General features: G+C 43.6%; 1 long non-coding RNA gene across 1 annotated transcript; it reads right to left on the reverse strand.

Annotated features, from left to right (window-relative positions):
- Window positions 1-13,952: 13,952 nt before the first annotated feature.
- On the reverse strand, window positions 13,953-26,102 carry LOC123603372. Its single transcript, XR_006714855.1, has 3 exons — window positions 25,892-26,102; window positions 24,778-24,885; window positions 13,953-14,157 (listed from the first exon to the last, which is right to left on the reverse strand). It is a non-coding gene; the product is annotated as an uncharacterized LOC123603372 (long non-coding RNA).
- Window positions 26,103-26,117: the final 15 nt, after the last annotated feature.

Consider the following 26,117-nt stretch of genomic DNA (forward strand, 5'->3'; position numbering starts at 1 on the left):
TTCTGGGTAAGGTGACCACACACAATGTTTTAAGTTAGTATTCAATGAATGAGTGACTCATTCTAATGAGTGACTAAAGCTAATTACTCTTCCCCCATCACTTCTTCCACATGGAGTGGGGTGTTTTGATTGAAACACTGTTTAGAACAGTAAATGCTGGGGCGCCTGGATGGCTCAGCTGGTTAAGGGTCTGACTTCAGCTCAGGTCATGATCTCACAGTTCGTGGACTCGAGCCCTGTGTAGGGCTCTGTGCTGACAGCTCAGAGCCTGGAGCCTGTTTCAGGATCTGTGTCTCCCTCTATCTCTGCCCCTCCCCTGCTCATGCTCTGTCTGTCTCTCTCTCTCAAAAAGAAATTTAAAAAAAAAAACAACATTAAAAAAAACAAACAACAGTAAATGCTGCATCCCTGCCCCTCTTGAGGAGGCCTTGCCCCTTTGGAGGAGCCTCGGAGCTTCCAAGGATGGGGTCCTAGGAGCCATCTAGAGGCAGAGCAAATTCCTCCCCCATCCTGGGCAGCATCCAGTGTTCAGCCTATCAGAGCTAGGTGACCCCTCCTGCCCTGGAGGCCAGCACAGGCCAATGAGACCTGCCTTCTGGGGTGACAAGTTGTCACCTGAGCCTGAAGAATCTGACCTCCACGTGGGGACCTGTGTGTTGAGATTTCTGGCTGAGGACAGAGCTCCCACAGGCAACTGTGCTGCTGCAGAGAAATCTCAAGGGCAATGAACCCCAGTGTGCATGCCCCTTGATGGGTCCTCTTCTCTCTCTATGGAACTCAGGCCCGGGGAAGGGACGTTTCTTGTTGGCGGGTTGTTTGCTGGTGACCTGACTGCATCAGTGTGGCCAGTGAGCTGCCTGGGCCATGTTGCAGTGGCTACCTTTTACCACTAGATGGGGATCTGGAGTCATCCAGGCCTGGAGTCTGGGGCTTGGGCTTCTACCCAAAGTCCCTGCCCCTCCTGCCTTAGGCCTGTTTCAGATCAAGGGTTCTCAACCTGCCTGGTTGTTGCCTCTGGGGGATCCAAGCCTACTTCCTGTGCCTCCATTCTAATTTCTGGCTAGGTCCTGCTGCTAGGCAATGACACTGAGGGAAGGGAATGACGGACTTTGTGCAGCTGGACACCTGAGTTCAAATCCTAGCTGCACCTCTAGCTCTGTGGCTTTGACCCTTTGAGCCTCAAGTGTCCTCATCTCTAAAAAAGACTTGAGTCTAATTATTCTGCAAAGAGGAAGAGGAAATGTGGCCGCCCTGGTTGCCACACAGAGAAGGTGTGGAATGGTCTTGCTGGTGAGCACATAAAACAAGCTGACCCAGCAGGAGAAACTGAATGAATGTAAGACAGTCCTCATTTGCCTCATCCATCATTCATTCCCCTTCCTCCTCGGTTCTTGGCTGAGCCCGAGCCTCAGGCTGGCTTGTGGCAGCTGTACAACTTGTCCTCAGGACCCCTCCCGTGGCCCTGCATGCTGACCTCCTGAATGTTTTTCTGGACAATTCCTGTTTTCCAGGCATTGGTGGAGTCTCACCCTTCCCAGGGCTCCCTCCCTTGCAGCAATGGTGGGTGAGGGCCCATTCAACTCACTGGGCTTCATCCTCTCTCTCAGAGGCACTGGTCTCCTTGGGTTGTTTTCATTCTTTTCAAAAACTGAGATATAATTTGGGGCACCTCGGTGGTCCAAGTGTTCGACTCTTAATTTGGGCTCAGGTGATGATCCCGGGGTCATGGGATTGAGCCCTGCACCAGGCTTGCTGATCATGGAGCCTGCTTAAGATGCTCTCTCTCTTTCTCTCCTCCTTTCTCCCTTGCTCGCTCTCACTCTCTCTCTAAAAAATAAGAATTTTTAAAAATTTGAAATATAATTTGCATACTATAATAGCCACTCTTTTAAAGTGTACAATTCAGTGGGTTTTAGTGTATTCATAAGGTTGTACAACAATCACTACTATCTAATTCCAGAATATTTTCATCATCCCAAAGTGAAACCCTGACCCATTAGCAGTCATGGCCCCTGCCTCCAGCCCTTGGCATCCGCTAATCTACTTTCTGTCTCTGGAGGTTTGCCTATTCAGGACATTTCATATAAATGGAATCATACAATTTGTGGGTTTTTGTGGCTGGATTCTTTTACTTTACATAGTATGTTCAAGGCTCATCCACGTTGTAACATGAATCAGTGCTTTTATTCCTTTTTAAGGTTGAAAAATATTTCACCATATGGATATACCACATTTTGTTTATCCATTTGTCTGTCGAGGGGCATTTGGTTTGTTTCCACTTCCTGGCTATTATGAGTAATACTGCTGTGGACATTCATGTGCAAGTCTTTAGGCGGACATACGTTCTCATTTCTCTTGAGTCTACACTTAAGAGTGGAACTGCTGGGTTAAATGATAACTGTTTAACTCTTTTTTTTAATGCTTATGTATTTTTGAGAGAGAGAGAGAGAGAGAGCATGTGAGTGGGGGAGGGGTAGAAGGAGAGGGAGAGAGAGGATCTGAAGCACGCTCTGCACTGACAGCAGTGAGCCCAATGCGGGGCTCAAACTCACGAACATTGAGATCATGATCTGAGCTGAAGTCAGACTGACTGAGCCACCCAGGTGCTCTGATAACTGTTTAACTTTTTGAGAGAAACCACCAAACTGTTTTCCAAAGTGGCTGTACCATTGTATATTCCACCAGGAATTCCTTGCCATTTTTTTTTTATTATATGAAATTTATTGTCAAATTGGTTTCCATACAACACCCAGTGCTCATCCCAAAAGGTGCCCTCCTCAATACCCATCACCCACCCTCCCCTCCCTCCCACCCCCCATCAACCCTCAGTTTGTTCTCAGTTTTTAACAGTCTCTTATGCTTTGGCTCTCTCCCACTCTAACCTCTTTTTTTTTTTCTTTTTTCCTCCCCCTCCCCCATGGGTTCCTGTTAAGTTTCTCAGGATCCACATAAGAGTGAAACCATATGGTATCTGTCTTTCTCTGTATGGCTTATTTCACTTAGCATCACACTCTCCAGTTCCATCCACGTTGCTACAAAAGGCCATATTTCATTTTTTCTCATTGCCACGTAGTATTCCATTGTGTATATAAACCACACTTTCTTTATCCATTCATCAGTTGATGGACATTTAGGCTCTTTCCATAATTTGGCTATTGTTGAGAGTGCTGCTATGAACATTGGGGTACAAGTGCCCCTATGCATCAGTACTCCTGTATCCCTTGGATAAATTCCTAGCAGTGCTATTGCTGGGTCATAGGGTAGGTCTAGTTTTAATTTTCTGAGGAACCTCCACACTGCTTTCCAGAGCGGCTGCACCAATTTGCATTCCCACCAACAGTGCAAGAGGGTTCCCGTTTCTCCACATCCTCTCCAGCATCTAGAGTCTCCTGATTTGTTCATTTTGGCCACTCTGACTGGCGTGAGGTGATACCTGAGTGTGGTTTTGATTTGTATTTCCCTGATAAGGAGCGACGCTGAACATCTTTTCATGTGCCTGTTGGCCATCCGGATGTCTTCTTTAGAGAAGTGTCTATTCATGTTTTCTGCCCATTTCTTCACTGGGTTATTTGTTTTTCGGGTGTGGAGTTTGGTGAGCTCTTCATAGATTTTGGATACTAGCCCTTTGTCTGATATGTCATTTGCAAATATCTTTTCCCATTCCGTTGGTTGCCTTTTAGTTTTGTTGGTTGTTTCCTTTGCTGTGCAGAAGCTTTTTATCTTCATAAGGTCCCAGTAATTCACTTTTGCTTTTAATTCCCTTGCCTTTGGGGATGTGTCGAGTAAGAGATTGCTACGGCTGAGGTCAGAGAGGTCTTTTCCTGCTTTCTCCTCTAAGGTTTTGATGGTTTCCTGTTTCACATTCAGGTCCTTTATCCATTTTGAGTTTATTTTTGTGAATGGTGTGAGAAAGTGGTCTAGTTTCAACCTTCTGCATGTTGCTGTCCAGTTCTTCCAGCACCATTTGTTAAAGAGGCTGTCTTTTTTCCATTGGATGTTCTTTCCTGCTTTGTCAAAGATGAGTTGGCCATACGTTTGTGGGTCTAGTTCTGGGCTTTCTATTCTATTCCATTGGTCTATGTGTCTGTTTTTGTGCCAATACCATGCTGTCTTGATGATGAAAGCTTTGTAGTAGAGGCTAAAGTCTGGGATTGTGATGCCTCCTGCTTTGGTCTTCTTCAAAATTCCTTTGGCTATTCGGGGCCTTTTGTGGTTCCATATGAATTTTAGGATTGCTTGTTCTAGTTTCGAGAAGAATGCTGGTGCAATTTTGATTGGGATTGCATTGAATGTGTAGATAGCTTTGGGTAGTATCGACATTTTGACAATATTTATTTTTCCAATCCATGAGCAGGGAATGTCTTTCCATTTCTTTAAATCTTCTTCAATTACCTTCATAAGCTTTCTATAGTTTTCATCATACAGATCCTTTACATCTTTGGTTAGATTTATTCCTAGGTATTTTATGCTTCTTGGTGCAATTGTGAATGGGATCAGTTTCTTTATTTGTCTTTCTGTTGCTTCATTGTTAGTGTATAAGAATGCAACTGATTTCTGTACATTGATTTTGTATCCTGCAACTTTGCTGAATTCATGTATCAATTCTAGCAGACTTTTGGTGGAGTCTATCGGATTTTCCATGTATAATATCATGTCATCTGCAAAAAGCGAAAGCTTGATTTCATCTTTGCCAATTTTGATGCCTTTTATTTCCTTTTGTTGTCTGATTGCTGATGCTAGAACTTCCAGCACTATGTTAAACAACAGCGGTGAGAGTGGGCATCCCTGTCGTGTTCCTGATCTCAGGGAAAAAGCTCTCAGTTTTTCCCCGTCGAGGATGATGTTAGCTGTGGGCTTTTCATAAATGGCTATTATGATCTTTAAGTATGTTCCTTCTATCCCGACTTTCTCAAGGGTTTTTATTAAGAAAGGGTGCTGGATTTTGTCAAAGGCCTTTTCTGCATCGATTGACAGGATCATATGGTTCTTCTCTTTTTTTTTTTGTTGATGTGATGTATCACGTTGATTGATTTGCGAATGTTGAACCAGCCCTGCATCCCAGGAATGAATCCCACTTGATCATGGTGAATAATTCTTTTTATATGCCGTTGAATTCGATTTGCTAGTATCTTATTGAGAATTTTTGCATCTATATTCATCAGGGATATTGGCCGGTAGTTCTCTTTTTTTACTGGGTCTCTGTCTGGTTTAGGAATCAAAGTAATACTGGCTTCATAGAATGAGTCTGGAAGTTTTCCTTCCCTTTCTATTTCTTGGAATAGCTTGAGAAGGATAGGTATTATCTCTGCTTTAAACGTCTGGTAGAACTCCCCTGGGAAGCCATCTGGTCCTGGACTCTTATTTTTTGGGAGATTTTTGATGACTGATTCAATTTCTTCGCTGGTTATGGGTCTGTTCAAGCTTTCTATTTCCTCCTGATTGAGTTTTGGAAGAGTGTGGGTGTTCAGGAATTTGTCCATTTCTTCCAGGTTGTCCAATTTGTTGGCATATAATTTTTCATAGTATTCCCTGATAATTGTTTGTATCTCTGAGGGATTGGTTGTAATAATTCCATTTTCATTCATGATTTTATCTATTTGGGTCATCTCCCTTTTCTTTTTGAGAAGCCTGGCTAGAGGTTTGTCAATTTTGTTTATTTTTTCAAAAAACCAACTCTTGGTTTCGTTGATCTGCTCTACAGTTTTTTTAGATTCTATATTGTTTATTTCTGCTCTGATCTTTATTATTTCTCTTCTTCTGCTGGGTTTAGGCTGCCTTTACTGTTCTGCTTCCATTTCCTTTAGGTGTGCTGTTAGATTTTGTATTTGGGATTTTTCTTGTTTCTTGAGATAGGCCTGGATTGCAATGTATTTTCCTCTCAGGACTGCCTTCGCTGCGTCCCAAAGCGTTTGGATTGTTGTATTTTCATTTTCGTTTGTTTCCATATATTTTTTAATTTCTTCTCTAATTGCCTGGTTGACCCACTCATTCGTTAGTAGGGTGTTCTTTAACCTCCATGCTTTTGGAGGTTTTCCAGACTTTTTTCTGTGGTTGATTTCAAGCTTCATAGCATTGTGGTCTGAAAGTATGCATGGTATAATTTCAATTCTGGTAAACTTATGAAGGGCTGTTTTGTGACCCAGTATATGATCTATCTTGGAGAATGTTCCATGTGCACTCGAGAAGAAAGTATATTCTGTTGCTTTGGGATGCAGAGTTCTAAATATATCTGTCAAGTCCATCTGATCCAATGTCTCATTCAGGGCCCTTGTTTCTTTATTGACCGTGTGTCTAGATGATCTATCCATTTCTGTAAGTGGGGTGTTAAAGTCCCCTGCAATTATCACATTCTTATCAATAAGGTTGCTTATGTTTATGAGTAGTTGTTTTATATATTTGGGGGCTCCGGTATTCGGCGCATAGACATTTATAATTGTTAGCTCTTCCTGATGAATAGACCCTGTAACTATTATATAATGTCCTTCTTCATCTCTTGTTACAGCCTTTAATTTAAAGTCTAGTTTGTCTGATATAAGTATGGCTACTCCAGCCTTCTTTTGGCTTCCAGTAGCATGATAAATAGTTCTCCATCGCCTCACTCTCAATCTAAAGGTGTCCTGGGGCACCTGGGTGGCGCAGTTGGTTAAGCGTCCGACTTCAGCCAGGTCACGATCTCGCGGTCCGTGAGTTCGAGCCCCACGTCGGGCTCTGGGCTGATGGCTCAGAGCCTGGAGCCTGTTTCCAATTCTGTGTCTCCCTCTCTCTCTGCCCCTCCCCCGTTCATGCTCTGTCTCTCTCTGTCCCCAAAAAATAAATAAATGTTAAAAAAAAATAAAATAAAAATAAAAAAAATAAAGGTGTCCTCAGGTCTAAAATGAGTCTCTTGTAGACAGCAAATAGATGGGTCTTGTTTTTTTATCCATTCTGATACCCTATGTCTTTTGGTTGGCGAATTTAGTCCATTTACATTCAGTGTTATTATAGAAAGATACGAGTTTAGAGTCATTGTGATGTCTGTATGTTTTATGCTTGTAGTGTTGTCTCTGGTACTTTGTCTCACAGGGTCCCCCTTAGGATCTCTTGTGGGGCTGGTTTAGTGGTGACAAATTCCTTCAGTTTTTGTTTCTTTGGGAAGACCTTTATCTCTCCTTCTATTCTAAATGACAGACTTGCTGGATAAAGGATTCTCGGCTGCATATTTTTTCTGTCTAGCACACTGAAAATCTCGTGCCAATCCTTTCTGGCCTGCCCAGTTTCAAAAGAGAGATCAGTCACGAGTCTTATAGGTCTCTCTTTATATGTGAGGGCACGTTTATCCCTTGCTGCTTTCAGAATTTTCTCTTTATCCTTGTATTTTGCCAGTTTCACTATGATATGTCGTGCGGAAGATCGATTCAAGTTATGTCTGAAGGGAGTTCTCTGTGCCTCTTGGATTTCAATGCCTTTTTCCTTCCCCAGTTCAGGGAAGTTCTCAGCTATGATTTCTTCAAGTACCCCTTCAGCACCTTTCCCTCTCTCTTCCTCCTCTGGGATACCAATTATGCGTATATTATTTCTTTTTAGTGTATCACTTAGTTCTCTAATTTTCCCCTCATACTCCTGGATTTTTTTATCTCTCTTTCTCTCAGCTTCCTCTTTTTCCATAACTTTATCTTCTAGTTCACCTATTCTCTCCTCTGCCTCTTCAATCCGAGCCGTGGTGGTTTCCATTTTGTTTTGCATATCGTTTAAAGCGTTTTTCAGCTCCTCGTGACTGTTCCTTAGTCCCTTGATCTCTGTAGAAGAGATTCTCTGCTGTCCTCTATACTGTTTTCAAGCCCAGCGATTAATTTTATGACTATTATTCTAAATTCACTTTCTGTTATATTATTTAAATCCTTTTTGATCAGCTCATTAGCTGTTGTTATTTCCTGGAGATTCTTCTGAGGGGAATTCTTCCGCTTGGTCATTTTGGATAGTCCCTGGCGTGGTGAGGACCTGCAGGGCACTTCCCCTGTGCTGTGGTGTATAACTGGAGTTGGTGGGCGGGGCCGCAGTCTGACCTGATGTCTGCCCCCGGCCCACCGCTGGGGCCACAGTCAGACTGGTGTGTGCCTTCTCTTCCCCTCTCCTAGGGGCGGGATTCACTGTGGGGTGGCGTGGCCCGTCTGGGCTACTTGCACACTGCCAGGCTTGTGATGCTGGGGATCTGGCGTATTAGCTGGGGTGGGTAGGCAAGGTGCACAAGGGCAGGAGGGGCAGGCTTAGCTCGCTTCTCCTTAGGTGATCCACTTCAGGAGGGGCCCTGTGGCAGCGGGAGGGAGTCAGATCCGTTGCCGGAGGTTTGGCTCCTCTGCAGAAGCACAGAGTTGGGTGTTTGCGCGGAGGGAGGAAGTTCCCTGGCAGGAACTGGTTCTCTTTGGAATTTTGGCTGGGGGATGGGCGGGGGAGATGGCGCTGGCGAGCGCCTTTGTTCCCCACCAAACTGAGCTCTGTCGTCCGGGGGCTCAGCAGCTCTCCCTCCCTTTGTCCTCCAGCCTTCCCGCTTTCCGAGCAGAGCTGTTAACTTAGGACCTCCCAGATGCTAAGTCGCGCTTGCTGTCGGAACACAGTCCGTCAGGCCCCTCCGCTTTTGCCCGCCAGACTCGGGAGCTCTGCTTGGCCGGCGAGCCACCCCTCCTCCCCGGCTCCCTCCCGCCAGTCTGTGGAGCGCACACCGCCTCGCCGCCCTTCCTACCCTCTTCCGTGGGCCTCTCGTCTGTGCTTGGCTCCGGCGACTCCGTTCTGCTAATCCTCTGGCGGTTTTCTGGGTTATTTAGGCAGGTGTAGGTGGAATCTAAGTGATCAGCAGGACGTGCGGTGAGCCTAGTGTCCTCCTACGCCACCATCTTCTCCTTGCCATTTTTTGAATATGCCAGCCATGCACCTCCTTGCTCCCCAACTGCTTGCTTGAAGAGGTCGTCCTTTACAAAATTGTCACCCACCTTCACCCTCCCCATTGTCCTCCTCCCCTCCTGTGACTGTTGTCATTATTGACATCTCACGCTATGCATTTTTTATTTTATTTATTTTCTCCCCTCATTAGAACATGAGCTTTGTTTTGTTCATTGTATTGTTCCCAGCACAGTGCCCAGCACATAACATCTGTTCAAACAATGTTTGTGGAGTAACACATGTATGAAGACGTGGATGGCACTCTGCTGGGGACACAGCGTACAGTATGGTGAAGCCTCAGAGAGGTGCCCTGAGGGCCCCTTACCTCCACCTGTCAAATCTGTCATGGGGGCTCAGTCCAGACCACTCATGCTTTCACCCTCATCAGCCAGGGTGACAGAGGATCAAACCTCTTCCCTAAGGAAGAGGGAAAAGGTGGGGGAAGCATGTTTGTTCACCACACAATCATTAAATGGGTCCACCTGTCAGGACACTGTCAGGCAACAGTTTAGTCAAGGACTTGAAAGGTGGCCATTGAAGAGGGCAGTAGACTGTGACATCAGTGCCCTGGATCAGCCCAGTCTGCCTCAGACACTGGATGTGAGAGCTGCTTGACAGGAAAGGATGCTGGCCTTTCCCAAGCCAGGAGTGAGGGACAAACCATCACAGCTGCAGAGCTGACACGGTGGGTCTTTTACAGCCTCATCTCAGCTGGCCTCTGGGCACAGTAGTCAGGATCCCTCAGTTGCAAGGGACAGAAATCAAGCTGAAGAGAAATAGTTCACTGGAGCATGTGGTACCTAGAAGTGCAGGGTTAGGATGCTGGGGACGAGCGACATGAATGTCCCCAGCTCTCTCATTCTGTCTTCTCTCCTATTTCTTTTCTTTGCATGTTGGTTTCACTCTCTCCTACCATGGTTGAGCTTCTTCATGGCACAGGGAGCTTGGCTACAGAATTCAGCTTAGTGGCCCTGCTGCTCCCCTGCTGATGACACACTCACTGCCCTCACACATACACACAAGTAATCTATTCCCATCTGCCACTGTGGTCTGTACGGTTACACCAGAAAATCAGGCGGGCTTGTTGGTCTCTGGTAGAATGCCCTCCAGGTGCCAGGTACTTGGCAATATAATTTCTTTTAATCCACACAACTGCCCTGCAGAAAGATATATTGGTCAGGGCTTTTTCACCTCCCACTGACAAGAAGCCCAGCTCAAATTAGCTTAAGCCAAAAAGGGAGTTTATTGCTCACATAACTGATAAAAACAGGAGTGGACTTTAGGCATAGCTAGATCCAGGGAGACAGATTAGTTGGGCTGTCTCTCATTAGCTCCAGTTTTTTTATTATTTTTATTTTATTTTATTTTAGAGACAGAGAGAGAATGCAAGAGGGGGAGAAGGGCAGAGGGAGAGAGAGAAAATCCCTAGTCAGCGTGGAGCCTGAAGGTGGACTCGATCCCACAACCGTGGCATCATGACATGAGCTGAAATTGAGAGCCAGACTGGGGTGCCTGGATGGCTCCGTCGGTTAAGCCACCGATTTGGCTCAGTTCATGATTTCGCGGTTTAAGCCCCGCGTCAGGCTCTGTGCTGCTGGCTCAGAGCCTGGAGCCCGCTTTGGATCCTGTGTCTCCCTCTCTCTCTGCCCCTCCCCTGCTCATACTCTTTCTCTCTCTCTGAAAATTAAATAAACATTTAAAAAAATGTTAAAGAGTCAGACCAACTGAGCCACCCAGATACCCCTGCTCCAATTCTTTTTTTTAAGGTCCCCCCCCCCAGTAATCTCCATGCCCAGTGGCACTCAAACTCACAGCCCTAAGATCAAGAGTCACATGTTCTTCCAACTGAGCCAGCCAGGTACCCCTCATTAACTCCAGCTCTTAACCTGACTCCCCTCTGTATTGGCTCAGGAACATTCTGCCCACACAGCTGGAAAGATGCCCAAGGCATCCAAAGCCTGGATGGCCTTAACAGCCCTCAATCCCAGGGGCAAGAGAGAGGCCTGCTCTCTGTGTGTAGAGGAAACTACTTGAGGATACTTGGGCTTCTAGAAGGTCACATATCTATTCAGTGGACATGGGAAGGGCAACTCTAATTGGCCAGGCCAGATCACATGCCACCCCTGCAGCCAGAAGATAAGATAGACCTATGGGCAGTGGTGCCACAAGAATTGGGAAGGAGCAAACAGATTGCATATGACCAGCTATTGTTGGTATAATTTTCCTATTGTACAAATTAGGAAACTGAGGCATGGGGAGATTAGGAAACTCACCAGGGCTGGAGACACAGTTGGGATTCAAACTTTTGTCTGTCTGCTCTTCCCAGAACATCACCCTACCCCTTTTTAAAGTGATATTGAAACATCACCTGATGAAGTAGAATCTTGTTGACAGCTATATTGTTCCCAGCACCTCTTGTGGCAGCTGTCACAGAGAGGATGCCCTGGGAGGAGGGGGTGGCCACACTCTCAGATTAAATTTTTTACAAGCCCTGCTCCATGATTGAAAGAGTCTCTAAGATCATTAACTCCTGTTGCCATACTGAATCACTGAGTCAGTAATCCATCACCTGGCCTCTGTTTGGACATTGCCCTTACAAGGAACTCACCACCTCTCAAGGTAGGCAACTTATTCCAGATTTGAACTAGTCTAATGGTTAGAAACATCCCCAATGATTAGAAACAGTGTAGTTTGGGCTGGCTCCTGATTGTCTTCATTCATCTGTAGGAAAGCTTTTGGATTATAAGTGGAGGAACAGACAGAATTCTCTAGAGGGGGAACCATCTAAATACTTGAAAGTTGTCATGCACCCCTTTTCCTCTAACCCACCCAGTCATCTCCCTAATTTCCTCAACTGCTTTCCACTAATAAGAATCTATGGTCTCAAGGGACCCTTTGAAAAATGTGGGCCTCAGCGGGTAGAGCACAGAACACAGCGTCTCTCTCTTCCTGCACTGGTTTAAATAGAACTCAGTATCACTTGCTTTTTGGCAACCATGAAGCACTGTTGGCTTAAATTGGTTCTATGGGGTCAGCTGTTTGGCCACATCATCTCTCCATTATGGACAAGTGACACTGATTTTTATTTTAATCAGAAATGATGGGTTGGGGCACCTGGGTGGCTCAGTTGGTTAAGCACCTAACTCTTGATTTCAGCTCAGGTCATGATTCACAATTTGTGAGTTTGAACCCCATGTCTGGCTCTGTGCAGAGGCTGTTTGGGATTCTCTGTCTCCCTCTCTCTCTGCCCCTTCTCTGCTTGCATTCTCTCACTCTCCCTGTCTCTTAAACATAAGTAAGTAAACATTTAAAAGAAAAAAGAAAAGAAATGATAGATCAATGGTGGTTTTTTCTTTTTTGCAAAAATGATAAAACCTATTTTAAAATTCATATAGAATTTCAAGGAACCCTAAATAGCCAAAAACAATCTTAAAAAGGAAGAAACCTCACATTTCCCAATGTCAAAACATATTACAAAATTACAGTGATTAAAACAGTGTGCTATTGGCATTAGGACAGATGTATAGACCAATGGAATAGAACTGAAAACCCCAAAATAAACCTTCACATCTATGGTCAATTGATTTTCCACAAAGATGTGGAAACTATTCAATAGGAAAAGGAGAGTCTTTTCAACAAATGGTGCAGGGAAAACTGGATATCCACACTTAAATAATGAAGTTAGATTTTTACCTCATACTGTATATAAAAATTACTCAAAATAGATCAAAGATCTAAAATGTAAAAGCTCAAACTATAAAACTCTTAGACGAAATCATGGGAGAAAATCTTCATGGCTCTTAGATTTGGCAATGGTTTCTTAAATATGATACCAAAGCACAAGTGACAAAAGAAAAAAATAAATAAATTAGACTTCACAAAATTAAACACTTTTGTGCATCAAAAGACATTATCAAGAGAGTGAAAAAGCAACCAAAAGAATGGGGAAATCTTGCAAATCACATATCTGATAAGGGTGTAACATCCAGAACACATAAAGAACTACAACTCAATAACAGAGAGACAAATGTCCAATTTAAAAATGGGCAAACAATCATGAATAGATAGTTCTCCAAAGAAGATACACAAGTAACCAAAAAGCACATGAAAAAATGTTCAACATTATTAATCATTAGGGAAATGCAAATCAAAATCATAACTAGATACTACTTCATACCCACTAGGATGGCAAGAATTAAAACAAAACCAAACCAAGTGTTGACAAGGATGTGGAGAAATTGGAGCACTTGCATATCCTGTTGGGAATCTAAAATGGTGCTGTCCTTCAAAAGGCTAAAAAAAGAATTACCTTATGGTCCAGGAATTCTACTCCTGGGTATATACCCCTAAGAATTGAAAACAGGATTTAAACAGACAGTTGTAACCTATGTTGATTACAGCATTATTCACAATAGTTAAATGGTAGGTACAACCTGAGTGTCCATCAACAGATGAATGAATAAACAAACTTTGGTTCATATGTACAAGAGAATATTATTCAGCCACAAAAAGAAACAAAGTTCTGATATATATTACAACATGGGTAAAACCTGAAGGCATTGTGCTAAGTGAAATAAGCTAGATACAAAGGGACAAATATTGTATGATTCCACTCACATAGAATGTCTAGAATAGGAAAATTTTTAGATCCAGAAAGTAGGCTAGAGGTTACCAGGGGCTGAGGGAAGGGGGACATGAATTATTGCTTAATATGTGCAGTTTCTGTTTAGGATGATGAAAATGTTTTGGAAATAGATATTGCTGATGCACAAAATGTGAATGTACTTAATGCCACTGAACTGTACAATGAAAAATTATTAAAATGGTAAATTTTACATTATATATGTTTTACCACAATTAAAACTTTTTTACATGATTGGGGCACCTGAATGGCTCAGTCAGTTAAGCACCTGACTCTTGATTTTGGTTCAGGTCATGATCTCAGGGTTTGTGGGTTTGAGCCACTTGGGATTCTTTCTCTCTCTGTTCTTCCCCCAATTTCTCTCTCTCTCTCTCTCTCTCTCTCTCTCTATAAAGGAATAAACTTAGAAAAATGTTTTTACATGATTAAAATGGCAATTTTTATGTTGTATATATTTTACCTCAGTTAAAAAAAAAAGGTAATGGGTCAGCACTGCTGCAAGGTCATAAAATACCTTCAATATGAACTTGAAAAAGGGTCCTCTTCCTCTGGGTGAAATTGAGTGGAGTGCCTTCATTTTAGCTCCCATTTAGTCTCTCAACCTGTAAGATGCATTTGGGGAGTGAACAGCCTATGCAACCATACATGGTGACCATGTGCTACATTTTGTATTTCTGTCTGTTTCTGGTTGGTGAAAATCATGTTGGGTCTTCATTCTGTTATCCAATATACTTGCCATCTCCCCCAGTTTGGTGATACCTACAGAGCTGATACTATGCCATCTTCCACACCATTGATTGAAAAGTCAAACTGGGCAGAACTCTGTGGCTCCTCAGTAGAGCCCTCCTGCCAGACTTCTACTGACTTGGACTAACACCCTTAGGGTATGACTGTCTAACTGCCACTCGTCCTACTTGTGCCTCTGGAATAATACATCTATCATCATGCTGTGTCCTGCCTCCTTCCTCGCTAGTATTCTCCACATTTTTCCACATTGTCCTCGAAGATTTCTTGAGAACTAGATCAAAGTCTTCACCAAACTCCAGACACAGGGTATCTCCTTCATCTGCCAGTCTGGACATCCTATTACAAAAGAAAATGAGATTTTTTTTGGCCTGCATGCATCTTTAAGGGGATGGGATAAAGCAGGGAAATGGTTTCCCAATTTGAGCATGGCTAAAAATAACCTGGAGGGTGACTGTTAGGTTCTGCCCAAAGAGATTCAGATTCAGGAGGTCTGAGTGGGGCCCCAGCACTTGTATTTCTGGTAAGTTCTCAGTGATGGTAAAGCTACTGGTCCAGAGACCACATTTTGAGAACCACTGATGTATGGGGGCAAAGGAAATGCTTTGGAGTCAGGTAGACCTTAACTTGTTTGCATGTCAGTTTCTTTGAAATCAAGATAGTAATCCCACCAAATATGGTAGCTGTGGATTAAAAAGAGAATGCATAGAAACACTTAGCTTGGTGCCTAGCACATAAGTGATCAATAAACATTGACATATTAATATATCTGGTAATGAATCTGGGCTGGCTGCTTTTCTGAGCCACTCACACACCATTGCTAGATCATCCATCTGCACATTGGAGCAGGGGGTTGGTCAGTTACTGGCCTCAGTTTTTCTTGGGTTAATCTGGGTAGTGGGTAGGTTTCAAAATTGGTTACCTGAAGAAAGTAGATTGATTAACTAAGAAAGAAGAGAAGAGAATAAACCCTTCAAGTGGGAGGAAGGAGCCCTGGCTGAACTGGGGGAGGATTCCTCTACCCTCTGTTTCTCTTTTGTCTCTTAGCTGGTTACTTATAACACTGTCAGAATCTTACTTTCCAAAGCAGAGGAAATGGCATTTCCTTGCATTCATAGATAGCAAGTCAAGAAGATGGGTGCCCAGCCACGCCTGGCTCCCAGGCAGGGCAAACCTCTGCCCTAGATGGATGGGACTCCCAAAGCAGACCTCTGTCTCACCCTGAGCATCCTCATTCCTGCCACACCTCAGATGCTGGGCTTCCTGCCTTACTCTTGAGATGCATGTTTCAAAACTGAGATGTCACAATATTCTGTGTTTGTTCCTGCCTGGTGCTTCTGTCTCAGTGGCAGTCCCCAGGCTCAGAGGTTGAGGACTGATGGACAGAGCCAGCCAGGCAGCAGATTCATCCACCACCTCTACTCCCCTCTCCCAAGTCCACAGGCCTAGGCCTGAGAGGCCCCTCCCACCTCCCCCCCCCCGCCCCCCCGCCCCCAAATCACCCAAGCTCTGAAAGGAGAAAAATGTCCAAAACCTCCAAGAACTGTAGGAGCAGAGCCTGCCCCAGAACATGCTTCTCAGTACCTGCTGCAGGTACAACAAAGCAGTGGCTCTGGGGCTAGACTGCTTCTTTGTTGGCTCTGCAACCATGGATATGTTAACAAAGCTCCTGATACAACGCAGTTTCCTCTTTTGTCAAATTGAAGCTAATGATCTTACCTGCCTCAGAATTGCCGAGAAGATTAAATGATTTTTTATGGCTAGTGCTTAGGACAGATCCTGACATATGGGAAACTCTTAGTAATATTGATTTCATTACTATTAGTTTCTGGGCCAGAGTTTTTTAAACTAATGGTATTTCCCCATCTGTAGTGGGTTCAACCGTGTCTCCCTCTCCCAAAGGTATATCTAAGTCCCATCCCCTGGTACCTGTGAATATGACCTTATTTGGGTAGGCTGTTAAGGATCTCAAGGTGATATCACCCTGGAGTGGTGGGTGGGCCTTAAATCTAATGAGTGGTGTCCTTACAAGAGAAAGGACACAGAGGCACAGAGTCAAAAAGGCCATGTGAAGAACAGATTTATGCCTGCCACAAGCCAAAGAAGTGGAGCCATCGGAAGCTGGAATGAGGAAGGAAAGATTCTTCTTTAGAATTTTCAGAGGGAGTGTGGCTCTACAGGCAACTTGATTCCCAACTCTGGTCTGCATAACTGTGAGAGAAAAAATGACTATCATTTAAAGCACCAGGTCTGTGGTGAGTTGTCATGGCAGCCCTGGGAAATGAATACACCTTTCTTTCCGATTGTCCAGAGGCCCTGCCCAGGCTCACTCTCTCTTGCAAGGGTCTGATCACATTTCTCTCTCCTCCTAGCAAAAACACCCACCTCTTGGGGAAATTTACCTTGATGTGAAGTGGAAAAAAATATGATAATTTAGCTAAAAAAAAAGTCTTTCCCTCTGAGCATTAAAAACTTTCCCTCACACGCCTGCATTCCAAATGAAGCTTTCTTGGTGGAATGTGGGTCTGAAGATTTTCAAGGCCTTCTTGGTCTCCCTGGCTGGGCTGGCTCACTCTGCAGAGGGCACTTCTGCCCAAACACTGACCAGACCAAAAGGTCATGAGAGACCTCTTTGTGCTGCTTGGTCTGTAGGGCAGGCTTGGTACATCATTGTCCAAATAAATATTTATTGACTTAAGAGATAAGGGATGGGTTTTGCTGATGTCCCCACCTTTACCCTAGTCTTAGAAAATTCCATGAGAAGTGAAAACATGTCCATACCCAGAGTTGTACACAAATGTTTAGAGAGGCTTTATTTACAATAGCCAAATCTGGAAACGATACAAATTCCATCAACGGGTGACTGAATAAACAAATGGTGGTATATCCCTATAGTGGTATACTACTCAGCAATAAAAAGGACTAATCTATTCACCAGTATAGGTGAATCTCAAAGTCATTATGCTGAATGGAAGAAGCCAGACACAAAAGAGTACATACTATACTATTCCATTTACATGTAATTCTAGAGAACAGAAAATTAATCTATCGTGACAGGAAGACTAGAAGCTGCCTGGGGCTGGGGTAGAGGGAAGACTGGCTGCAAAGGGGCAGGAGGGGACTCTTGAGGGTGATGGAAATATTCTGCATCTTGATCACGGTTATGGTTACACTGATGTATACATTTATCAGAACTCATCAAATCAATACTTTAAATGGGTTCAGTTTATTGTATGTAAATTATATCTCAATAAAGTTGATTAAAAAGAAAACTCTGTAAGCTGTGGGCCCTAAATACTACATCCTCTACTTCAATAAAAATAGAATATGCATCTTGCATGTGGAGAAGTCTACTTTTTTAAAAAAATTTTTAATGTTTATTTTTGAGAGAGAGAGAGACAGAGCATTAGTAGAGGAAGGGTAGAAAGAGAGAGGGAGACACAGAATCCAAAACAGGCTCCAGGCTCTGAGCTGTCAGCAGAGATGGATACAGGGTTCAAACTCAGGAACAGCGAGCTCATGACCTAGGCCAAAGTTGGACGCTCAACTGAGTCACCCAGGTGCCTCGAGAATTTATTTAGACAACAGATATGTATTGAACACCAGCCCAGTGTGTGGGCATCTGGTTGGCACTGGGAGGTCCATAATGTAGGGTGTGCCCTCAGGAGGCCAGGGCTGAAACAGAGCTTGCCAATTTCCCAAAGACAGATGAGCTAGGATGAAAAGAATGTGCCAAGGGAAAAGAATGTGTCATCAGTGCTACCTTGACTGAGATGCTTGTTACAAGTATTAAAAATGCCTGGGCTCCATCCCTGACTTAGAAATGCTGAAAAGGCCTAGGAATCTTTGTTTTTAATAAGTGTCCCAGGGAAATCTTCACATTGGGTAAATTTAGAGAAAATGGTCTCTATTTCAGGCAGAGGTGGGAATCACCACCACCCCACCCCCCCCCCATTTAGAGGACTTTGAACTAGAAGGGCCTGTGAAGGGTAACCCTTCCCACCCACCTACCTACCTACCTCTGGCCAATGGGAATCTGCCAACTCCTTCTTCCTCTCTGCTCCTGGAGTCTCAGCCTGTCTACCAGAAATTCCCCTGTTTAGTTAACTCTCTCCCCCTTCAGAAGCTCCTGACTTTTTGGTCCATCTTGGGAAAAATAGAAAAAAGTTCCCTCTCCCCAAATCCCACTATCTTTCAGAAGGGTAAATGTTTTATTAAGCAGTTCTGCAACTTGGGTCAAACATGTCGGTCCTTTGACTAGGCAGTGTTTCTGCTCCTCTGGCCTGAGAATTCAATGCTAACCTAACCTAGTGAACACATTCCCCATGGTCAGAGTGGTAGGTGTGAAGCTGTTGGAGGGGGTGGGGGGGATTCCTTCCTCTGTGCATTCAGGCCACAGGGAGAGGTGGTCACCATGTCAATGAGCACTCTCTACTCTGCAAGCAGACATTTTGTTTTCATGAGCAAAACCCCAACACATCAGGAGGATGTGTGGTAGCAGTGGGGACACAACATTCAGAAAAATTCCATGTCACAGCTAGAGATCACCCGGTACCTCAGGGTCAGCAGCTAGACACCCTTCCCAAAGTTGGCCAGGACTTTGGGCAAAAGGCAAGCATTCAGGCCTTAGCTGCTATCCTTCTCCCAGAAGAGGAAAACTGTCCCCTCTTTGAAAACATGCCATGGTGACCATATTTTAAAATCCCAAATCAGGGGGCACCTGGGTGGCTCAGTCAGGTCGTTATCTCTCAGTTTGTGAGTTCGAGCCCTGAACTGGGTTTGCTGCTGTCAGCTCAGAGTCTGGAGCTTACTTCAGATCCTGGTCGTCTCCCCCCCCCCCCCCCCCCCCCGCCATTCCCTTGCTCTCTCTCTTTCTCTCAAAAATAAATAAACATTAAAAAATAGGGGTACCTGGGGGGCTCAGTCAGTTAAGTGTCCAACCCTTGGTTTCGGCTCAGGTCATGATCTCACAGTTTGTGAATTCAGGCCTGTGTTGGGATCCTCACTGACAGTGCAGAGCCTGCTTAGGATTCTCTCTCTCTGACCCTCCCCTGTTCATGTGCTGGCACACATTCTCTCTCTGTCAAAATAAATAAACTTTTTTTAAAAACCTATAAAAATAAATAAAATAAAATAAAATAAAATAAAATAAAACAAAATAAAATCCCAAATCACGACACCATGCTTGATAAAAAAAATCTGTAGATTGACGCAAAAAGTCAAAGTTAAACATATATAAATTATGTTGTAGTTACATACAGAATAAATTATATTTCTGGAAAAGAATGCAATCAAGGCAAGACACTGTCTTGAAAATCTAGGCCAGTGATTCTAAATGGGGGCGATTTTGACTCCCAAGGGATATTTGGCAATGCTTGGAGACATTTTTGGTTTTTACAACCTAGGGTAGGGATGAGACCAGGAATGCTGCCAAACATTCCACAAGACAGCTCCACAACAAAGGAGCAGCCAGTCTAAATGTCAGCCTGTGCCCAGGTCGAAAAACCCTGGTCTAGGCTCTCTGGTGCTGTACCTGTGGACCCCAGGGTGTTGGCCCTGGCATTGGTTTCTGTCCTACTTACTTTGGTCCTGGCCTTGGCGTTGTCAGAAGGGAGAGGCTTGGGACCCCTTGGCTCTCTGCTGCTTCCTCTCTTGTCAGCAGATATAAGGAGGCAACTGCCTTTGAAGAGGTGCCCAGGAACCAACCCAAGCATGATGAGAGTCAGGCAAGGTGTTGCATGAGTATCTCCCCTGGAAGAGCGTCCAGAGCAGAGACCAGCTGCAGCAAGGGGCAGGAAGGAGCACTGGATTTGAAGGGTTCTAGTTCTGCTTGACTCTGCTTCTGACTTGGTCACTTAATCTCTGCGCTTCAGTTTCTTCAGTTCCTCCTCTGGGCACAGGTGCCTGTTCTTGCCTTCCTCACAGGGTTGCTGTGAGGGTCAGGGGAGATGAAGCGTGTGACTGGGTTTTGGAAAACTCAAAGGTCAGGCAGTACCAACCCACCGAGCAGCCTGTGTGTGTGGATACAGGAGTTTCCCAGGTGGCCAGCAAGAGGTGGGAGGATAACTCTGGGCTGAGAGATCAGAATGAGTAGCCTGTGGGGTTACAAGCAACCAGGTACTAACGGAAGGAGAAGGAGGGGATGGAGAAGGAGGGGATGGGGGTGGCTGGCAGCACAGTGCTGGGCAGCAGATGGAGCCTTCGTTTGAGGATTCTGTTTTCTTTTGTAGCTCTCACACAGAGGGGGCAGGTGCTGTATAGCTGTCCAGGAGTCCCAAAGTTTTTAGGAATTTAGGAATTTGGAAAAAAATTTTCTTATAAAACTTTCCTAATTTCTCCCTTTTTTTTAAGTTTTTTTTTTTTTTTTTTTTTTTTTTTTTGCTGTTTATTTATTTTTGAAACAGAGACAGAGCGTGAACAGGGGAGGGGCAGAGAGAGAGGGAGACACAGAATCTGAAACAGGCTCCAGGCTCTGAGCTGTCAGCACAGAGCCTGACGCAGGGTTCGAACCCACGAACTGTGAGATCATGACCTGAGCCGAAGTCGGATGCTTAACTGACTGAGACACCCAAGTGCCCCCTAATTTCTCTTAATCCATAATCTTTGGCTATGGTTTTCTTTTCATGCACATGTGTGGGAGAGAACATCTAGTTTGTTCCCACAAATTTCTGTTGTTAGATATTTAATTTTGTTCCAACTAATGTTCATTATAGACATTTCAGTTATTCCAAATTTGTGCCAATATATACAACATAGAGAAGAAATAGCTACAAAAGAATTAGAAATTTAAAACTAGATTTAAAACACCTTAAAAAGGTGGACAGAAACGCTTAAAGATATCTAAAGGTTGCAAAACCACTTCACAAGGAACTAAAAATATGAATATGTTCAGAACATCAGCTGTGGGTGTAAGTGTTCATCACTTCACAACCATGCTGCTAATCAACCTGCATTGGGCCAACGACACAGCACTCACTCACTCCAGCATCTCCTTCCCGAGGTTGACCTATAGCACATGTGGCCTGAACCCTTGAACTACACAGGGGTTAGAGGCACCCACCCCTGCACAGTCAAAAATCTGCCAATAACTTTCGGCTCCCCCAAAACTTACTATTAATAACCTACTGTTGACCAGAAGGCTTATGGTAACATAAACAGTCGGTTAATATATATTTTGTTTGTTATATATATTATTTACTGTAATCTTACAATATAGTAAGCTAGAAAAAAGAAAATGTTACTAAGAAAACTGTAAGGACAAGAAAATACATTTACAGTACTGTGCTGTATTTATTAAAGAAAAAAATCCATATATAAGTGGACCTGCACAGTTCAAATCCTTGTTAAGGATGTAAGTAGAAATGAACATGTGTGTGTATAAATTTTTTTAGAGGCGGCAGTGGAGTATAGTGGTTGTACTTTCTGCCCAGAAATTACAAAGAGACCCCTATTTACCGGCAGTATAACCCTGGGGCTGTTACTCAATTTCTCTTGACTTTGGTTTTTTCATCTATAAGAGATGGATAATAACGATGGTATGTGAGAGGGACACTGAAGCCAGCCAGAGAAAGAGCTCCCAATGGCTAAAACTGGAACAATCTGAATGACACAATAAATAACGTAAAACTGGATTTTAACCCAAAGTATAAAATAAGTATTCATGAGGTTGTACTGATATAAATAAATGACTAGATACATAAAGAAATGGAAAAGAAGAGATAAATCTACTGTGAAGAATTCCAAGTACTGTTTGTAGATGCTCGTCCCTCAAGGAGGCCAGTGTAACCCCACTCCTGACACTCCAGCTATGCACGGTGACTTCCTCCCAACTACTGCAGGGGAGGGGAGAACAGAGGAACTTAATAGGAGAAACCTAGCAAACTCAGCCAGGTGGTCAAGGTCAACATCATTAGTGATAAGTCATCTTGATAATACAAACCTTTGATAGGATGTGATGAGAAGGGCGCTTCACCTCTGAGGCCTTCCTCCCCCAAATCCATAAGCCTAGTCTAGCCATGAGGGAAACATCAGACAAACCCCAATCAAGGGGGGTCCTACAAAATACCTGACTGACACTCCTTAAAACTGTCAAGGTCATCAAAAACAAGGAAAGTTGGAGAAACTCTCTCAGCAGAGAGTGGCCTAAGGAGACATGACTAAGTGTAATGTGATATCCTGGATGGGATCCTGGAGCAGAAAAAGGATATTAAGTTAAAACTAGGGGAATCTGAATAAAGTATGTGTGGGCTTTAATTAATAATAATGTAAAATATCTATCTATTCGTTGTGACAATTATATCATATTAATGTAAGATGCTAACAATAAGGGAAACTAGTGTGAGCAATATGGGAATTCTACGTACTATCTTTGCAACTTTTCCATAAATCTATTCTAAAATAAAAAGTTTATTTTAAAAAGTGGATAATAGGGGCACCTGGCTGGCTCAGTCAGAAGAGCATGTGACTCTTGAGCTCGGGGTCGTGAGTTCAAGCCCCATGTTGGGTGTAGAGATTACTTAAATAAATAAAACTTAAAAAAAAATTAAAAGTGGATAATAGTGTTTATGTTATGTTGTTGCTTTTGGTAAGGGAATTTATATCAAGCATTTAGCATACTGGCATATGACAAGTGTTTAAAGTTAGTTATTACTTATCATTATTGTTCCTATTTCTATTTTTCTTATTAAAAATAGCAATACAGGGATGCCTGGGTGGCTCAGTCAATTAAGCATCCGACTCTTAATTTCAGCTCAGGTCATGATCTCATAGTTTGTGAGTTCGAGCCCTGCATTGGGCTCTGCACTGACAGAGCAGAGCCTGCTTGGGATTCTCTCTCTCTCTCTCTCTCTCTCTCTCTCTCTCTCCACCTCTTCCCCACTTGTGCTCTCTCTCTCTCTCAAAATAAATAAATAAACATATATATATATAATAGCAAAACATACTCATAATAGAAAATTTTACATACAAAGAAAAACATAAGCCAAAGAAAATAAGGAAGAATATCCACAATCTTACCCTGTCTGAGACAACTACCAATCACACCTTGCTGTGGGTCCCTTCAGATATGATTAACTGTAAAATTTCGATCACACCATATATACAATTTGGTATACATTGGTATATATTTGGTATATATGGTGGCCATAATTCAGTTAAGTAATTTTTGTTGCTTTGTTACAACTCTTTGCTCTTACAAGTACTCAAGAACATAAGTAATGGGCTAAATATTAGTTAGGGAGAAAAAAAGAAAACCCTGAAAAATTATAAAAACTGGGCACTAATGCTTAAATATGCACAAAGGGTATTCAATGGTTCATCAAAACAACCCTCATCTGAAAAGCCAATGACTGACTTTTCTACATCTATTTTGTTTCATAATTTTAAAAAAGTATTTTCTAAAAGTAAAGAAAAAAAGAAGATAATCTAGCAAAATGTTGACACTAGTTATCTGTTTTGTTTCCTTTGCATCTGGCTCTTGACTGCCAGATTCTCTACAAGGAGGATGTTTTACTCTAAAGCAGCAGGAGTAGAATCCAGGATGATGGCAAGGCTGTCTTCAGCCTCTCAGCTGGGCTCCTGGGCGGCTAAGTGGGTTTGAGACAGAGCCCCTCAGTACAGGCCCTCTGGGTGGGTGAGGCCTCCAGTGGTGTGTACGGACGTGCTGGCAAATTTTAGGCACTGTCCATAAGAGGGAAGGATGATATAGAAGGTAGCGCTACTGCTCTTTCCAGAAACCCAGAGAAACCAGAGTGCCTGCTCTCTTATTCGGTGGCCCCTTCCCATCTACTAGAGCCAGCTCATTTGATCCTCCCACAGTCTGGGAAGCAGGTAGACTCCTCTCCCCTGCACTCGATCTGCTCTTCCTGAGGTCCCCGGTGACCTCTAATTGCCCCCCTCCCCTAATCATTTACACTCTCCTCCTTGACACCTTTGCCAGTATTTTCCATTGCTGACCTCTCCCTTGCACCTTTTCTGCCAGGACTGCACTGTGTCTTAGACAACTCTAACTGGCTCTTCTTGGGCTGCATCGATGCTTTCCTTTCTCCTTTCCCACACCTTCCAGACTCTTCTCTGGGCTTCCTTCTTTTCTCTTTCTAGGAATTCACCCTTAGTGGCCTTATCGACTACCAGTATAAGCCCCCCACCATGCACTGATGTGTTCGAAATCTTTAGCCCCTGTATTTCGACTTTTTTTTAAATGTTTTTTATTTTATTTTTGAGAGGTGAGGAGGGGCAGAGAGAGAGAAGGAGACAGAAGATCCAAAGCGGGCTCTGTGCTGACACCAGATAGCCCAATGCGGGGCTCAAACTCACAAACAGTGAGATCATGACCTGAGCCAAAGTTGGATGTTTAATCGACTGAGCCACCCAGGTGCCCAGATACCCTGTATTTCCAACTTCAATCTTGTCATGACTGAAAGGAACCTCTGGCTGGCTTAAGCAGAGAGGGGATTTATTAGAAGGATGGATCCACTCACCATCTTGAAGGAAAGGCTGAAGATCCAGGCTTAGAAATGATGGAGGCTGGAGCAGTTCTGGGAGCCAAGCAGTTGGTGCAGGTGAATAACTCCTTCAGGGCATGAAGACTGAAGAATGTAGGATAAGAATGTTACCTACCATGTAGCGTTTGTTGAATCTTAAGTGATCGGTACAGATAAGCAAGTTGAGGCCCCATAACATGATTAAATTCCCATTCCTTTCATTCTTCCTGCCATTATGCTCAAGATGAGAATTCTGGGAAGACACCATCTAATATGATCTTGGCTGGGGCAGACAGATCCCCTTCACTGACAATCCCACCAAAATCCTCAGTGGAAATGATTCTTTCCCCTAAAACTATACTAGGGTTCTTTTTATTATTATTTTTTTAAGGTTTATTCATTTTTGAGAGACAGAGTGTGAGGAGGGCAGGGGCAGAGAGAGAGACACACACAGAATCTGAAGCAGGCTCCAGACTCTGAGCTGTCAGCACAGAGACGGATGTGGGGCTCGAACCCATGAACCGTGAGATCATGACCTGAGCCGAAGTCAGACGCTTAACCTATGGAGCCACCCAGATGCCCCTATACTGGGGTTCTGCACATGAAAAGGGGGAGTGGACTCAGGGGATGCAAAATGACAAATGTTTAACATATTCCTGCCCAGAAACATCCTTAACTCCTGCCTCTTTCCTGCTCCACTTCTCCTAAGTACTATTCTAATAAATTCCCTGCCTGCATAAGTGATCTCCTTGCTGCCACTCTTCACCCCACAATCTTCCCACCCCACCACTAGTCATCTTCTAAAATACAAATCTGATTAGCCCATCTCTGTTCCCTCCTAAAAACCTGTTATGGCTTCCCCATTGACCTTAGATAAAGGTGTGGTTTTTTTTTTTTTTTTTGTCTCAATTCAACTTTTATTACCCTCATTATACACAGGTGTGTAGACAAAAGCTTTTTATCAGCTAACTACATGAAAAGATATATATTGCACGTAATTCATGTGATCCAATAAGGGCAAAAGCAGAGGACTAGAGTTTTCCCCTTAAGAAGAAAAAATTCAGATCTATGAAAAGGACAATGCTATGTTTAAAAAATTGTGTTTACTTACAAGCATTCAGAATGTCAACAAAACAGCTGCAACTTTTTTTTCCCCCCAACTGCAGAATGAACAGAAAAACATTTCACAGAAGCTGCATCAAAAACAACTAAAGATGAAAAAACTACCATCCCCATGGATATCTAATTTGGGGTGTGCACCAACAAGAGCCTGCTTTAAATTCCCATGCCAATTTACAGCCTCCATACTGCACCTACCAAGGTTAGTAGCTACTGAA

This window comes from Leopardus geoffroyi, chromosome E1 (genome assembly GCF_018350155.1).
Source record: "Leopardus geoffroyi isolate Oge1 chromosome E1, O.geoffroyi_Oge1_pat1.0, whole genome shotgun sequence".
Lineage (NCBI taxonomy): Eukaryota > Metazoa > Chordata > Mammalia > Carnivora > Felidae > Leopardus > Leopardus geoffroyi.